Source organism: Oryctolagus cuniculus, chromosome 2, assembly GCF_051225735.1.
Source record: "Oryctolagus cuniculus isolate XC-2025 breed Fujian yellow rabbit chromosome 2, ASM5122573v1, whole genome shotgun sequence".
NCBI classification, from domain to species: domain Eukaryota; kingdom Metazoa; phylum Chordata; class Mammalia; order Lagomorpha; family Leporidae; genus Oryctolagus; species Oryctolagus cuniculus.
Genome location: NC_142868.1, coordinates 189,428,060 through 189,442,751, shown reverse-complemented (window position 1 = coordinate 189,442,751; position 14,692 = coordinate 189,428,060). Strand labels below are relative to the sequence as shown.

At 39.9% G+C, this 14,692-nt stretch overlaps 1 long non-coding RNA gene across 3 annotated transcripts in view; it reads left to right on the top strand.

Annotated features, from left to right (window-relative positions):
* LOC127489191 (uncharacterized) overlaps positions 1-14,692 on the top strand; it is a 314,551-nt gene that overhangs the window by 264,719 nt on the left and 35,140 nt on the right. The window contains exon 4 of one of the 3 annotated variants that reach the window (XR_016230564.1): positions 9,118-9,254. The exons of the other annotated variants lie outside the window; for them this stretch is intronic. This is a non-coding gene — a long non-coding RNA (uncharacterized LOC127489191). The remainder of the gene's footprint in view (positions 1-9,117; positions 9,255-14,692) is intronic. 3 annotated transcript variants of the gene reach the window in all.

Sequence of the window (14,692 nt, the reverse complement as noted above, 5' to 3'; positions counted from 1 at the left end):
TCTACTTTTTCTTCTGTTAGTTTCAGTTTTTAAAGTCTGATATATTTTGAATTGATTTTTTTTGTATGTGGTGAGAGATAAAGCCTAGTTTTTTTCTTCCATGTGATGACTACCTTGTTTTTCCACCACCATCTATTGAAGAGCATCACCTGTCTTCAATGTATATACTGACTGCCTTTTTGTTAACTGTAGATACGTGTATGCGTTCCTGGATTCTCTATTCTATTCTGCCTTGTGTTTCTGTTTTTAATGCTAGTACCATGTCCTTGGGGTTGCTACAGCTTTGCTGTGGAACACTATGGAATACTTCTCAGCAGTTAAATAAAAAAGGAAAACTTGTCTTCTGCAATAAAATGAATGCAACTAGAAACCATTGTACTTAGTGAAATAAGCCAGTCCCTGGTCCTATTCCTCACCACTCCCCTCTCCACTCCATACCCATTCCCTAGCTCCTTCCTATGCCTGTTCCAGGTGATTTCAGATAAGCTACTTTTCCAAGCAGGGCCATAGCACCATGGCTGTGAATCCCACTACCCTTCTAAGTGCATGAGAGCTTCGTTTGCCATTGTTGAGACCACCGAGAGGATCCTTTGCTTAGAATATGGAGGAATTCATGGATAAATGTTGAATGACATGTGAATGAGAGAGCAAATGAACCTACATGACCCTGTGTATCATGTGTCAGGCTTTGGAGTCTATGCGTGCTTCTGTGAGCAGTCTGGATCTCCTGCAGGATTTGGAACAGGAAGAGCTGATCTCACCCATGTTTCCAGAAGTTTGCCCTTGTTCCCTGTAAACTCAGCATGGAGCCTCTTGCAGTGGTTTGTCCGGAAGGGGATAGTGCTGTGGTGCAGTGGGTTAAGTTGCCACCTGCAATGCTGGCATCCCATATGGACACCGGTTCGAGTCCCAGCTGCTCCACTTCCAATCCGGCTCCCTCCTAATGCACCTGGGAAAGTCGTGGAAGATGGCCCAAGTGCTTGGGCCCCTTCACCCATGTGGGAGATCCTGATGAAGTTCCTGGTTTTGTCCTGGCCCAGCTCCAACAATTGTAGCCATCTGGGGAGTGAACCAGCAGATGAAAGATTCCCTGACTCTCTTTCTCTCTTTCTATAACTCTGCCTTTCAAATAAAATAAATTAATCTTTAAAAAAAATTCAAATAGCCAGTCCCAAAAAAGACAGATACCATATGCTTTCTCTGTTCTGTGGTAACTAACAGCGTACCTAAAATGTAATGTGTTAGAGTGAAATTGACATTTTGAAATTTGATGATTGCTTATAGCCCTTTTCTCTACTGTTGAGGAACAGTGTTTTTTTCCTTCATACTATTTGTTGAACACTTTACTTAGTGTCAGGGTTGATCTTATGTGTATAAAGTAAACTGAAAATAGATCTTCATAAACATTCAGACCAGGAATAGAACAGGCAGGAGGAAGAAGGGTGGAAGTGTGGGAGGGAGGTTAGGGTAGAAAGTATCACTGTGTTCCTAAATCTGTATATATGAAATAAATGAAATTTTCATACCTTAAATAAAATTTTAAAAAATGTACCTACTTCTTCTCAATTTTGGTTCCCATTTTCATGGTATATATCTTTATGCCTTCACTTTCAGCTCATATTCACTTGTACTTTTGAAGTGTTTCCTGTAGGCAGCATGTCATTTTGTCTTTTTATTTTTTAACTTTATTACTTATATGCTTTAGTTGGGGAACTTAATACATTTACATTCAGGCTATTATTGAAGTAAAAATTACTCTTTTAAGTTTCTTCTAATTGCTGTTCATTTTTGTGGTTTGGTGGTTCTCCATATTGATAGGATTTGATTCCCTGTTATTGTCTATCTACTCTACTATTGAGATTTGTGGGTTTTTTTTGTAATGGTAGTTACTATCCTTTTACTTATAGTAAATGTCTTCCTTAAATATTTCTTGTAGGACTGGGCTGGTGCTGATGAATTCCCTAAGTTCTTCCTTGTCATGGAAAATCTATTTTTCCTTCATTTCTGAAGTATAATTTTTATGGATATAGTATCCTTGGCTGGAAATTTTTTTTTCTCTCAGGACTTAATATTTCATACCATCCTCTCCTGGAATGTAAGATTTCTGCTGAAAAGCCTTCCATTAATCTAGTGGGAATTCTCTTACAAGTGACTTGATGCTTTTCTCTTGCCATTTTTAGAAGTCTCTCTTTGTCTTGTAATTTTTAAAATTTGACAATAATATCCATCAGAGGATTTTTTAAAATTTATTTTAAAGATTTTATTTATTTGAACGGCAGAGTTACGGAGAGACAGAGAAAGGTCATCCATCCGCTGGTTCACTCCCCAGACAGCCACAATGGCCAGAGCTGTGCCTATCCGAAGCCTGGAGCCAGGAGCTTCTTCCAGGTCTCTCATGTGGGTAAAGGGGATTGAGGACTTGGGCCATCTTCCACTGCTTTCTCAGGCCATTGCAGAGAGCTGGATCAGAAATGGAACAGCCTGGTCTTGAACCAGTGCCCATATGGGATGCTGGCACTGCAGGCAGCGGCTTTATCCACTGCTTCAAAACACCAGCCCCGGATCTTTTATTTTTGATTAAGTCTTTTCGGGGATACTCTGGGTTTCTGGATCCAAGATTTGGAACTTCCAGAAATTATTTCACAGAATATTTTCCATGTCTTTTCCTCTAGCTTCTTCTAGAATACATGTACTGAAAAAAGTTACTTGCCTAATGATAGTTTCATAAGGCTCAAAGATTTCTTCATTCTTTTTTTCTTTAAGATTTTATTTATTTGAGAGGTAGAGTTACAGACAGAGGGAGTGACAGAGAGAAGATCTTCCATCTGCTGGTTCACTTCCCAAATGGCAGCATGTCAGAGCTGGCCTGATACGAAGCCAGGACCTTCCTCCAAGTCTCCTAGGTGGGTGCAGGGTCCCAAACACTTGGGTCATCCTCCCCTGCTTCCCCAGGCCATCTCAGAGAGCTAGATCAGAGGAGGAGCAGCTGGGACATGAACTGGCACCCATATGGGATACTGGTGCCGCAGGCAGAGATTTAGCCCACTACACAACAGTGCCGGCCTTGGGTTTCTTCATTCTTTTTTTTTTCCCAAAAAAATCCTTTTATTTAATAAATACAAATTTCCTCAGTACAGCTGTAGGAATATAGTGATTCTTCCCACCATACCTGCTCTCCAACCCACACTCTCACCCCTCTGCCTCCTCCCTCTCCCCTTCCCAGTACTATTCTCCATTAAGATTCATTTTCAATTAACTTTGTACACAGAAGGCCAACTCTACTAAGTAAATATTTCAACAATTTGTGAACATGCACACACACATGAACACTACTATTTGAGAACTGATTTTATAGTAAACTCTCAATACAACTCATTGAGGACAGAGATCCTACATGCTGAGTTAGTGCACAGTGACTCTTGTTAACAATTAACACTCTGATGTATGACGTCATTGACCACCCGAGGATATTGAAATGAGCTGCTTAGGCTATGGAAGCCTTTGAGTCCACAAATTCCATAGTATTTTGACAAGGCCATAAGCAAGGTGAAAGTTCTCTCCTCCCTTCAGTGAAAAGTACACCCTTCTTTGATGGCCACTTATTTCCATCGGGCTCTCACTCACAGAGATCCTTCATGTAGAATATTTTTTGCCTAGTGCCTTGGCTTTCCATGCCTGAAATGCTCTCATGGACTTTTCAGCCTGACCAGGAAGCCTTAAAGTCTGATTTTGAGGTCACAGTGCTACTTAAAGCAGTTGTCATTCTATGAGTCTTCTGTGTAGACTGCTTCCCACACTGGAACATTCTCTCCTTTTTAATTCTATTATTATCTTTGGTCTTTTATATCTTTCTTTTCCTTTCTTCTTTTTCTAGATGGGTTGTTTCAAAAGACATGTTTTCAAGTTCAGAAATTATTCTGCCTGCTTAATTCTATTGAGCATCTTAACTGTACTAAAGTTTATTTATTGAGTTCTTTAGCTAGAAATTTCATGATTGGTTCTTTTTTTGTGCTAGTATCTCTTCTCTGACTTCCTCAGTCACATCATGAATTATTTAAATTTTATTGTATTGTCTCTATTATTTAGTAGGCCATTAAATTTCCATGCAGTTCTTATTATGAATTCTTTGACGATTGGTTGATTTCATTTCTTTGTAGTCTGTTACTAGAGAATTATTTTGTTCCTTTGGAGGTGTCATGTTGCCTTGCTCCTTCATCTTCCTATGTTTGTATTTGTTTATTTGGTGATGGATTAGTTGCTCCTACCAGTTTTATAGAGTAGTTATCAAAGTAGATGACTTTCTGATGGTGGTGTGTCCTGGAGTGTTGATTGAATATATTGCTTTAGCTTTGGTTCCAAGTGGGTGCAATAGCATAGTATCTTTTTTTTTTTTTTTTTTTTTACAGGCAGAGTGGACAGTGAGAGAGAGGGACAGAGAGAAAGGTCTTCCTTTTGCCGTTGGTTTACTCTCCAACGGCCGCCGCGGCCGGCGCGCTGCGGCCGGCGCACTACGCTGATCCAATGGCAGGAGCCAGGTACTCAAGTACTTGGGCCATCCTCCACTGCACTCCCTGGCCACAGCAGAGAGCTGGCCTGGAAGAAGGGCAACCAGGACAGAATCTGGCGCCCTGACCGGGACTAGAACCCAGTGTGCCGGCGCCACTAGGTGGAGGATTAGCCTAGTGAGCCGCGGCGCCGGCCAGCAGAGTATCATTGTAGCTTTTTCAGCTGTAATAACTGTTGGCTATTTCTGCTAGTTTCTCATTGGCCTATGCTACAGGGGTTGTGGGATTGCACTTCTAGTTGAGATGCAACTTTCTTAGGCAGAGTTAGGGTCTTTGTCAGCTTTGGGAACAATGTACCTGGCTGTGGGTGTGGGATGCCCATTAGTTTTTGTGGGTCATATGAAGGTAGAACCACCCCTGTGGACACAAATGGGTGTGACACGGCATGCTTGGCAACAGGATGGAATATCTGGAGGATGGGGGTTGGGACACACCAGTATGCCAGCCAGGCCACGTGTCAGCATCCAAGGACTGCATGGGACCTCTGAGGACCAACCTGCTCGGTGAGTTTCCTGGGACTGAATGTGAGTACATGAGGCCAAGCATCTGTTTTTTATGACTTTAGGGAGCTGAGTCTTTGAGAATGACTGTACATGTGTTTCTAGAGAAAACAGGAAAAGTGGGTGGGGCTGCCCAGTTTTTTTTTTTTTTTTTTTTCAGGATCTCACATGCCATTTTTTCTCACATTTTTAATACCCTTCTCTGTGTCTCTTATCAAAATTTGACCCCTTTGAACGTTACTTAAACAAGTACTTCCATCATTTGCTGACCATTATCTCCATTTTAAATTACTATTTTTGCTTTATTGAGAGCATTTTACTATAGGAAAAGCATCATGTGTGAGTTAACATGTATGAAACATTCTTTTTTTCTTCCATGTTAGAATGAAATTTCAATTAAGAGTGAGGTGCCTATTTTGACTTTGTTTTCTCTCCAAAGCATTATGAATAGAACATAAGAGACAATAAGTGAATCTGCATTTACTTAATAAATCAATACATAGATACATATTTGAATTTTTAAGCATTCCTGCACTTATAGTTTCCTTCAAAATAATCATAATATGTACTCTGTGTTAGTGGTGCCTGTTTTTTTTTTAAGATAAGGAAGCTATGCAGCCAAGGAAAGATTTGTTAGGGACCTCTATACTATTGTAGAGTTAAACATTTAGATTCCCAGGAAGTAGTCATGTTTATCATTCTGTCTTTGTGTAAGGCTTTCTCTGCATAAATATAAAAGCTGGAATAATTCATTTAAGAATATTCCTTGACAAGGAATTCTGCTTTATATATAACCTGCATCTTTCATGATTTGTCATAGATCTATGAGGTCTCATTTTAATTCCAAGGAGAAATGCTACTTGTTCTCTGGAAAAAGCATTTTGAAGCCTTGGGCACAGTATGACTCATCTAGTTTTAAAAGTATTTTTGCTTTTTGCTAGAAAGCATAGTCTTACAAGATGTGAGCAGAGCTCACTATTCTCTTAATTTTGGTTTCAAAGAGCGCTCTTACAATCAAATTACTGAGACTAAATAAAGCATATATTTTGGTAAAGTGGCAAATATGCCATTGTTCAAATTACTATAGCAATAAGCCCTTGTGAACATCTTCTTGATTCAAATTTTCTATCCTGAATCTTCATATTGAATCAATTGCTCATTCATTCATGCAAAACATTCACTAACCAAGTATCAGGCATTAGTGTTAGAGTGACAACTAAAGCATAGACTTTGCCCTAAGGGAGTACAGAGCCTGTGAGGGGAAGGGACCAATTCAAAGACCATCACAGGAACAAGTAGTAAGTGCTGTGTTGAAGGAAACACAGGTGAAAGAGGGAGGAGACTAGAAACCAAAGTCTTGAAATAAGACCTGCTCTAGATTAATATTAAAGTAAGAATTTTGATTGGAAAAGTAGTGGTTGCTTCAGAATTATAATTAGTTTCTTATCTGTTTTGAGTATTCATGATTGCATTTGTTATACTAATTCCTATATGGACAAAGTCTAAGTTTTTTATGTTTTTCATGAGATGAAATATACTATCTGAGCTTGTCTTCAAGCAATATTGTAGATGAATGCCTCAACATTGCTGCATATTAGTATCATCTAGGGGCTTAAAATGTCAAACTCCCACCCCCCTTGAAAGTCTGATTAATTGCCCTGTAGCAGAAGTGGCATTTTTGTAACAGCTGCCCCATATAATTGTAATGTGCAGTTAAAGTCATAAATAGAATTTGTGATAGAATTTTATCTGCAGATGGAATTTTAGAATTGCTCTGTTGAAAGCCCCCTTAGAAATCATCCAGTGCAACTATTATTTCATAGAGAAGATTGAGAACTGGGTTGTGGCCAATTTTCCATGAGAGGTATTTATTATGGGTTGAACTACGTCTCCATAAAGTTGATGTGTTGAAGTTCTAAGCTCCAGTCTGTCAGTATGTGACCTTATTTGAATATGGAGTCATTGCAGATATAAGCAGTTAAGATAGTGTGTTCCTTGTCCAATGTGACTTGGATTATTATAAAAAGGATACGATTGGATACAGAAATGTATACACAGGGGGAGCAGCACATACAAGAAGTTACCATTAGGAAGAACAGCAGTTGAGACAGATCCTTCCCTAACTCATTCAAAGGGAGTATGGTCCAGCCAATAACCTAATTTTGATATTCTGGCCTCTAGAATTCTTAGAGCAAAAATTTGTGTTGTATAAGCCACTGAATTTGGTCCTCTGTTAGGGTAGCCATAGAAAATTAATACAATATTTTAAAAATAAATTTATATCTACCTTGGTCAACATAGCTCTTCTCACTTTTAGTGTTGTGCTTTTCCTTCTCTTCTCCATGAGATGGAAACTAAAGGCAGAATGCTGGTTCCTGCATATTTGAGGGAGGAAAGTTCACTGTATGTGGCCTGGGCAATGGTTACTTTTCCATGGGCAAAACCTTTCCATGACGCAATTTGACTCCCTGCTGCTGTAAGCAGGGATAGAGGAAGGTTCTCTGATTCCACTGAGTATGTAGAATTGTATTTTGATATCATTTGTAAAGCTTGTTTTAGAAACCAGATTAAAGGTTAATATGAAATTACTTATGTGGAATGAGTATGAGTCTCTATGCATGTGTGTGTGCAAGGATGCATATATATGCATTCCGGTTAAAGGGCATAAAAAAGCCCAAGAAGAGTTCTTTGGTTTTGTCTTTAAGTTCTGAGCACTAGTGATCTCACCAGAGCTGTCCCTTACCTGCTGTAGACCCTTCTTTGCATCTCTTGGCCATCTTGTTCTTTTTGTTTTCAACAACCTGAGCCTCGATCTCCCTTTTCATTTTCTTGTTGTCTGTGACACTTGTAGTACCTCTGGGCCTGGGAAGAAGACACTGGATAATACTTTTTTCCCTTGTGGATATTCTGGCAGGTGGGTAGGATTTGTGTAGCAAAAGTTTTCAGAGAGATCATGAAGTATCTTTGTTTCGACATTTATATCATAATCTAAATACAATTGTGGCACTATGACGATGGAAAAGACCTCAGATCATCTTGACCCAAAAGTCTGAGCTGAACACTGAGCCTTGAAGTGGGGGGGGCATGATCTTTTCATGACCATACATGGAATTAATACTGGAGCCAATTGGAACCAGCCTTGGTCTTGTGACTCTTGGTCTGATTCATTTTCATACACAGCAGGTCAAACTTTATTAAGCTATAAGCTTCTGATTAAGTCTTTTAATAACTCAGTCTTACATTGTCATTGTAAAATGAAGTCCATATTATTTAGATGATAGAACTGAAGGTTCTAGGAAATACTTGCTAAAGCCCAATTCTATCTCTGACCCAGAAAACACTCAGTATCTTAGTTTGAGGACAGATGAGGATGATGTTCTGGAAAATGAAAAACCTAGGACACACACAGAGTTTATACAACCTAACAATATACATAATTTGTCCTTCACAGTAGTCATTATGGTGATGATATATTATCAGCTTCTGAAATTATTTATAGCCCAAGTTTCATCATAGAAAAGAAGAAAACAACACAGCTCTAACTCAGCAAAACTCTATGCAGCCAATCTATGTCTTCAAGCTAGTTGGATTTTCCTCTATAGTTTTCCCCCTCTCTCATAAGGATGGAAATGAGGGTCGATCTCATGATTTCAAATATTTCTGGGACTAGAGTATTTGCGGATGAAGAAGGAAGGAAAGGGGTATGGGAATAGGATAACTCGGATGTCGGCTTATGTGCTGAGAAAGCAAGCTTTTGCTTCAGGCCCTGAGATGGGACTCACTGGGACACAGAAGGGGCCAGAGTGGTAAAGGAGCCAGGAGAAATAGTTGAAGTCCTGTTGTGAATAAAGCAATATGGAGGAGGCACGTCAGTCTGCTTGGGGTTTGATGGCAGGATGTCAGGATTTACATGGTCCTAGAGGTCATTTTGAGCAGCTCTTTCCTTATGCTGACAGGAATGAGTTCAGAGAGGGAAATGAGGAGGAAGATGTTATTGATCTACCAGCCCGTGATAGATTTTTATCACAATTTGTCTCATTTTGTTTTCATAGCAAGGCTTCAGTATTCTGGAGTTTCAAGGCAGAAAACCAGGCCTGAGGGCACAGATGGATGGGAAGTGGCTGCACCTGCCTCCCCACTCATACCTGCCCAGATGTCAAGGAAGGTTCTGTACCATTAAGCTATGAAGGTAAATTAATTTTTCTCTTTATGAATCTGGTGGAGGTAAAAGTAACATTCTTCATTGTTTGCTCACTGATGGACTGGCTTTGGACAATTCTCATTTTTCTAGACATAAGTTTTCCTTATAGACAAATTGAACATAATAAAACCCAACCTAAAACCTTGTAAGAATTTGTGAGATGAATATAAAGAAATACACACAAAAAAGTGCTCAATGAACTATGTTGTTTTCTCTCTCGGGAGTCAACACCCTCTTTGCATAGTTTTTAAATTCTTTTTTGCCTTTACTATACTTAACTATTTACCTGATGGGAACAAAAAATGAGCATCTCTGGTAGTGTGAACAACATAATACACAGTAATACACTGAATGCAGATAGGCATGGCGTCATGTAAGAATGTTCTTATAAAAGAAATAAGTAATGTGAGTTGGAAAGGATCTTTGACAATGCAAAGGGAAGTTGTGTTCTAGTCCTAACTCTGTCTTCATTCTTTTCTGCACGAAGCCATGTGGAATGGCAAGGGAGCAAGGAATTTGGATTGTGTTAACCCAGTGTTCAAGTACTACCTCCACCACAATACTAATCTATATGTTGCATTTTCAGCATCTCACATGCCTTTGCATATCACACCACTGCTCGTAATGTGGCGGCTGAATCCCCAGTCCTTCCTTTGACCCTGTTAAGTTAGTCTTCGTAAGGAGGCAAGAAGATAATTAGAAGATTTCCTCTCATGTAAGACAAGGAAGAGGGAGATTCTATCTCCTATACTCTGCTGTTATCAGGTGGTGTTTTTCATCTTAGCTTCTCCCCTGTATATGTACTTGTGCTGTCAATTAACTTTTCAAATGGCAAGGTAGCTCAAATTCTACTGTTTTCCAAACTCTGATAGTAAGGAACATCACCACCCTACACAGTTTTCCAGCAACCAAAAGCACAGGTACACCCATTACTCAGGTCACTTGGTGAAAAACATGGCCAAAGACTCCTAGATGGCAGCTTTCTCTTTTGTAGACACTACTCAACATTAGTGACTGTGCTTAGGAGTAAAAAAGAGTGTGCTCCCTGATGCTGTCACGCGAGGCCACCATACCCAAGATTCTGTCTCCTCTACTGTGAAGAGTCTACACTCATTTCCTGTGACTCCTGTGACGAATCGCCACACTCTCTGGGTGTCGGGCTGAAATCTGGTTTCCTGGGCTGAAGTCAAGGTGTCTCCAAGGCTCTGCTTGCTCCTGAGGCTCTTGGGAGAAATTGTTTCTTATTCTTTTCCAGCTTCTAAAGCTGCTTTCCTTTCACAACCTGGACTGTGCTCCTCCCTCCGTCTTCAAGCTAGCAGTGTAGTCCCAACCTGGTCTTTTTCTTTTGCAGTCAGATTTGTCCGTGTCTCCCTCTTAAGGACATTGACTATGTTTAGAACCTACTTGGTTCTCATCTCAGCATCCTTAATTCAATCACATTCTCAAAGTCCCTTTTTGCCACACACATTTCTGGGTCCAGGACTTGGGCATTGCTGAGGTTCTTCAATCAGCCTACCATAACTGACGACAAGAGTCTTGGTTTTCTGGCAAGTTCCTGGGTTAATACTGATAATGCTTTTTTGCATGCCATTCTTTAAGAGCTTTAGTTCGGTTGTGCATTTTAAGAAGGCTATAAACCCAGAGAAATGCAATCCAAATCATGTTGTTTCAGCATTCCCCTTCTGGATCTGATTTCAGATTTTTCCATGAGACCAGAGAGCCCTGGGTTCTTGTTGCTTCTCAATCTAGTTGCTGGTTAACTGCACTATCTGCTGCTGAGGGCTGCCCTGAATGTCCCAAACTAAGATTGCTGGCCCACTCCTTGGGTCCTACTGTGGCCAGGAGCAGGGAGCGTCAGAGACCTTCTGAGTAGAGAGAGGTGGGGCTGGTTTATTTCCGCTGAAAAGATTAGCATTTCCAGAGTCAGAGTCCCTCTACTATTTCTCAACCCCCCTTTAATTAGAAATAAAACAGGCCTTTGATTATTTTTCACTCTGTATTTTTATACATTTGCTCACCTGAATAATATTAAATTCTACAAACTCTGGGAGATCACATTATTTCTAGGTATCATCAGTTATAGAAAGTTTTAATTTTTTTTTCTTTTCCTGTAAAGTTAATTTCAATTGTACTTAATTTTGGCATCACCATATACTTAAGAAAGTTTGATTTGGATTTTTGGGTTTTTATCTGATTTAATTTACTTTTAGCTTTTATCAACATGGTGCATACTCATTGTCAAAAATTTACAAAATATAAAGCCTGTGAGTGAAAAATTTACCCATAATTCCAACACACAGGATAAGTTTTTGTATGAGATGCTTTTTTACCTTTAGTTTTTTTTCCACTTTTATTTAATAAATATAAATTTCCAAAGTACAGCTTATGGATTACAATGGCTTCCCCCCCCCCCCATAACTTCCCTCATACTTGCCACCCTCCCATTTCCCACTCCCTCTACCATTCCATTCACATCAAGATTCATTTTCAATTATCTTTATATACAGAAGATCAATTTAGTATAGACTAAGTAAAGATTAACAGTTCGCACCCACACAGAAACACAAAGTGTAAAGTACTGTTTGAGTACTAGTTATAGCATTAATTCACATTTGACAACACATTAAGGACAGAGATCCTACATGAGGAGTAAGTGCACAGTGACTCTGTTGTTGACTTAACAAATAAAGAGATGTATAATTTGGGACATGCTCAAGCTGACTTGCCCCAAATGGTAGAGTTAGAAACATACCAGGGGATTCCAATTCAATCCCATCAGGGTGGCATGTACCAATGCCATCTCACTATTCCAAGTGATCAATTTCAGTTCACAATTGATCATAATGAAAGGACTAAGAGTCAAAGGGAGCACATAAACAAGTCTAGTACCTGCTAACACTAACCGATGGAATAAATAAAGGGGAGAGTGATCCAACATGGGAAGTGAGATACTCAGCAGACTCATAGAATGGCAGATGTCCTAAATAGCACTCTGGCCTCAGAATCAGCCCTAAAGGCATTCGGATCTGGCTGAAAAGCCCATGAGAGTATTTCAGGCATGGAAAGCCAAGACACTCTGGCAAAAGATCTCTGTGAGTGAGATCCCAGTGGAAAGAACAGGTCTTCAAAGAAGGAGGTACCTTTCTCTGAAGGGAGGAGAGAACCTCCACTTTGACTATGACCTTGTCTAAACAAGATAAGAGTCGGAGAACTCAGAGGGCTTCCATAGCCTTGGAAACTCATGACTGGTGCATAGGGAGATTACTGATGCCATAGACAGGAGTGTCAATTGGTAAAGTCAACAACAGGAGTCACTGTGCACTTACTCCTCATGTAGGATCTCTGTCCTTAATGTGCTGTGCATTGAGATTTAATGCTATAACGAGTACTCAAACAATATATTTCACTTTGTGTTTCTATGGGGGTGCAAACTGTTGAAATCTTTACTTAATGTATACTAAACTGATCCTCTGTAAAAAAAAAAAAAAAAAAAAAAAAAGAAATTATCAACTCCCAACTTGACTCTCACTGGGATTAAACATGACAATAGGTCTGATCTGATTTCATCATCATTAAAAAAAAATCATCTATTATTTTTCACTTTATGTTTCTGTGTGGGAGCAAACTGTTGAAATCCTTACTTAATGTATACTAAGCTGATCTTCTGTATATTAAGATAATCGAAAATGAATCTTGATGTGAATGGAAGGGGAGAGGGAGTGGGAAAGGGGAAGGTTGTGGGTGGGAGGGACGGTATGGGGGGGAAGCCATTGTAATCTATAAGCTGTACTTTGGAAATTTATATTCATTAAATAAAAGTTAAAAAAAAAAACAAATTGACACTCTTGTTTATGGCATCAGTAATCTCCCTAGGCTCTTGTCATGAGTTGCCAAGGCTATGGAAGCCTTTTGAGTTCACCAACTCCGATCTTATTTAGACAAGGTCATAGTTAAATTGGAAGTTCTCTCCTCCCTTCAGAGAAAGGTACCTCCTCCTCTGATGGCCCGTTCTTTCCACTGGGATCTCACTCGCGGAGATCTTTCATTTAGGTCCTCTCCTTCCTTCCTTCCTTCCTTCCTTCCTTCCTTCCTTCCTTCCTTCCTTCCTTCCTTCCTTTTTTTTTTTTTTTTTGCCAGAGTGTCTTGGCTTTCCATGCCTAAAATACTCTCATGGGATTTTTAGCTGGATCCGAATGCCTTAAGGGCTGATTCTGAGGCCAGAGTGCTGTTTAGGACATCTGCCATTCTATGAGTCTGCTGTGTATCCCACTTCCCATGGTGGATCGTTCTCTCCCTTTTTGATTCTATCAGTTAGTATTAGCAGACACTAGTCTTGTTTATGTGATCCCTTTGACTCTTAGACCTATCAGTGTGATCAACTGTGAACTGAAACTGATCACTTTGCCTAGTGAGATGGCATTGGTACATGCCACCTTGATCAGATTGAATTGAAATCCCCAGGCTCATTTCTAACTCTACCATTTGGGGCAAGGCAGCTTGAGCTTGTCCCAAATTGTACATCTTTTCCCTCTTTTATCCCCACTCTTATTTTTAACAGAGATTAATTTTCAATTAAACACCTAAGAATAATTTTAGTTTTTTAAAAAAATGTATACTATATACATACACACAAACATAACTTTATATAAATATGTCAATGGTATGATAACATTCATCTATTCTGTAGCAATGAAATGTTCCTCATTAACTTTGGCCATACTCTTTTCTTTCTCTCTTCACCATCCTTTCCTGTTCCCTTCTCATCATTTCTCTCTAGGCAACCAACTTCATTGTATATTGTGTTTTCGCCAGACTCCTATAAGTATGTTCTAATTAGGCTTCAAAGGACTGAAATGGCTGGGTATGAGTCAGGCAGAAGCCAGGAGCCAGGAGTTTCATCAAGATCTCCCACATGGGCACAGGGGCCCAAGCACTTGGCAATCTTTTGCTGCTTTCCCAAGCTCACTAGCAGGGAACTGGATTGAAAGTGGAGCAGTGTGGACTAGTGCCCATAAGGGATGCCTGCAATGTGGGCCCCATCAGCTAGATTTTAAGTGCTGAAGGGTTACAAGTGCCTAGTGGCTACTGTGTTGTATAGGGGTGACCTGGGGATTGTGCTGAGTTTAGGATGATGAGGTAAAAAAGCAAGGGAGTTAGGAAGACTGGGAGTTTATGATCAGTGATGTGGAAATTTAGGAATCAAAAGTCAAATATCAAGCTACTGATGGTGCCATGGATGGGAGTGTTCAAAGTGAACTGGAACTGACGGAAGGTTTTGTGACCTGGGCAGATAATGACACAGGGAGGCCAGGGTGTTCATAAGTTTCTGAGAAAGGAAGAAGATTGAAGGGAAGATTGGCCCTTGGTGGAGCCTCAGACTGACGGCCTTGGGCCCTGTGAGAAAGCTCTAGTGGCTGTGAAGTGGG